Source organism: Mycetomoellerius zeteki, unplaced genomic scaffold (genome assembly GCF_001594055.1).
Source record: "Mycetomoellerius zeteki isolate Tzet28-1 unplaced genomic scaffold, Tzet1.0 scaffold25, whole genome shotgun sequence".
Lineage (NCBI taxonomy): Eukaryota > Metazoa > Arthropoda > Insecta > Hymenoptera > Formicidae > Mycetomoellerius > Mycetomoellerius zeteki.
The window spans coordinates 376,608-378,982 of record NW_017257227.1 but is presented as its reverse complement, the minus strand read 5'-3'; the positions used below and the strand labels follow the sequence as shown (position 1 = coordinate 378,982).

The following is a 2,375-nucleotide window of genomic DNA, read 5'->3' as shown; positions in this document are numbered from 1 at the left end:
ATAGTTACAAATTTGTGTATGCATTTCTTATTTATTTTTGTCTTCCAAGTTTGAAACCAACACTGCATCTTTTATTGTAAGCGAGTGGTTTCCTTCTCAGAGAGAGAGGAGAAACTGAATTCCGCTACGTCCCTCTGGTGACAAAGCCGCGTACTACTCGTACTGAGCGACACTTTAAAAATTTTTATTTAAACTAGAAAAATGTAATTGTTATATCTATTTGCATGAAGTCCAAGTAACTACTCAATGTAGTTGAGTCATTACTTCACTACCAATTAATAGTGCATACAATTTGTTACCGTGACTATATTTTTATAATATTCAGCACTACTTTAGTTTCTATTACTTTGTAAAACTAGTTACAGGTACTTCAATTGCAAAAGTTGCCAAATTTATAGTTGCTGGAACTATTTTGTTTTCTCTCAGTGTGATTTTTTGTAATTAATATCTTGTCTATTGCGAAAACTGCAAAAGGATTTTTCGACTCAGTTTTTTATTAGGAATAACACTATATGATTAGTGTACATTATTTTAGATATATATATATATTTAATTATTATATCTGCTTATATAACGACCAAGTATTGTTACGAATTAATAATGGTCTGCATAAGTTTAAAAAAATTTGTTACCCTGTAAAAAACGGTAAGTTAAACCTACACGGATAACTACAGAAACGCATTTTTATATAGAAATGGATAATGTCAAAAATACATTTTCATAAAACAATAAAACTGTAAATCATAAAAGTAATTATATAAACTAAATTCCAAATATTTATATCAGATAAGTAAAAATATGGTCGGTAATATCAGCGTTCTTCTCGTAATTTTACCCCGAGCTGAAGGTCTCTAACCTTTAGAACGTGTAATATTGATCCGTGTATAACTGCTATTCAAATAACGTCTAAAAATACAAATTCTTTTTTTATACTTTTCACTTAATAAGTAATTAACTTTCTCTCACAGAAGTATCTTCTTTTCACAATCTTACCATATACTTATCTTTATATTTATTATATTTACATTTTTTAAACGAAATCAAAATTATTAACCATGTTTCAGCGAATAATTGCAACATTTAATGCAGTTATTCATACACACACAATCCTAAATGATGAAGAAAATTATATTAAATCCTGAAAATCAATACTGTCTCATCAGTGGTTCACAATACGAACTGGCTCATAGGATAAAATAGCAGCAACATATTGTCGATTTATCAACGATCCATAATTTAAACATTGCAATTAGAATTGCAACGTTTAATATAGTTTGATATTATATTACATTGATAATATAGTTTCTTATGATAAAACATGATCTTTCATCAATTGTTCACTATTCATATTACTTTTTATTCAAAGTAGTAGATTATAATATTATAAATATGAAAAATATGTTTAAATTTCAAACTGTTTATCGAATATTATAAAAGCAAAATTCGTTTGTATTAAATATTATAAGCGTTATTCTAATTTTCTTATCGGTTTTCATAAAACGAGAAATATATATCTTTCATCCACGAATGCACATCGATGAGAGATGTCGCCAGATGTCACTTCAGTCAAGAATGTTGTCAAAAATTTGATGTTTCTGTAACAAGGATAAGTAAAATAGTGTACTACTAGAAAAAAAAAATAAAAATACTGCACGGTTTAACTCTTATTTCTGACGAGTCTTCTTCATCTATCAGAGGAAAGTGCGCGCCACTGCGAGAATCTAAAAAATTTATTATGTTTAATTAAACAGATAACGATAGAATTAATTAAAGATCTTATAGCGGCGACATTAGTTGCCTCAATACTTGTTCCATCTCCACGCGCGATTTCTCTCGGGTCAACGCGCACCAACCACCACTACCACGTTCCCCCGAGAGCGACAAATTGCGAAGTTATCCCCTCTCTTTCTCGGACGCGACACTTATAGAGAATTAATAGCGGCTTTTATTGCGAGTTCTCGAAGTAACTGGCGGAATTGCCAAAAAAGTTTAAGTCGATCTATGTCGACGGCGGCGAACGCAGGCCAACGCAGGCGCAAACGTGCCGTTTCCATGGCGCCGTTGCTATACAGTTAGGTAATGTTGGATTAGATACTACGCCGTTTCCCAACCCTCTCCGGGTAACGTTCAGTACACCCTAAACCATCGTCGCGGTTAGAGGATCTCTTGCACCTTCCTACCTGCACACGTGCATATAGACACACGCAGGCACGGACTGCACGCATATTATACCTACACATACGTATATATACACACACACGTACATACGGTGTACCATACGCATGCACCAGCGTCCACCCACGCATTTGAGGGAAAACGCGTGGCTATTTACCCCCTATTTATGATACGGTCCGTCCGGCTAGTGTATCCGTTAG

The 2,375-nt window shown here is 33.4% G+C and overlaps 2 protein-coding genes across 3 annotated transcripts in view; both read left to right on the top strand.

Annotated features, from left to right (window-relative positions):
* LOC108723852 (kynurenine/alpha-aminoadipate aminotransferase, mitochondrial) overlaps positions 1-1,129 on the top strand; it is a 15,631-nt gene extending 14,502 nt beyond the window's left edge. Inside the window, exon 10 of the mRNA XM_018449872.1 lies at positions 1,065-1,129. The gene's annotated coding sequence lies outside the window, so the exon portion shown is untranslated. The remainder of the gene's footprint in view (positions 1-1,064) is intronic.
* A 658-nt stretch (positions 1,130-1,787) lies between these two features.
* Fstl5 (follistatin-like 5) overlaps positions 1,788-2,375 on the top strand; it is a 43,610-nt gene continuing 43,022 nt past the window's right edge. The window contains exon 1 of one of the 2 annotated variants that reach the window (XM_018449773.1): positions 1,788-2,076. The gene's annotated coding sequence lies outside the window, so the exon portion shown is untranslated. Of the gene's footprint in view, positions 2,077-2,130; positions 2,154-2,375 lie in introns of those variants that run through there. The other variant, XM_018449774.1, reaches the window with a different exon arrangement.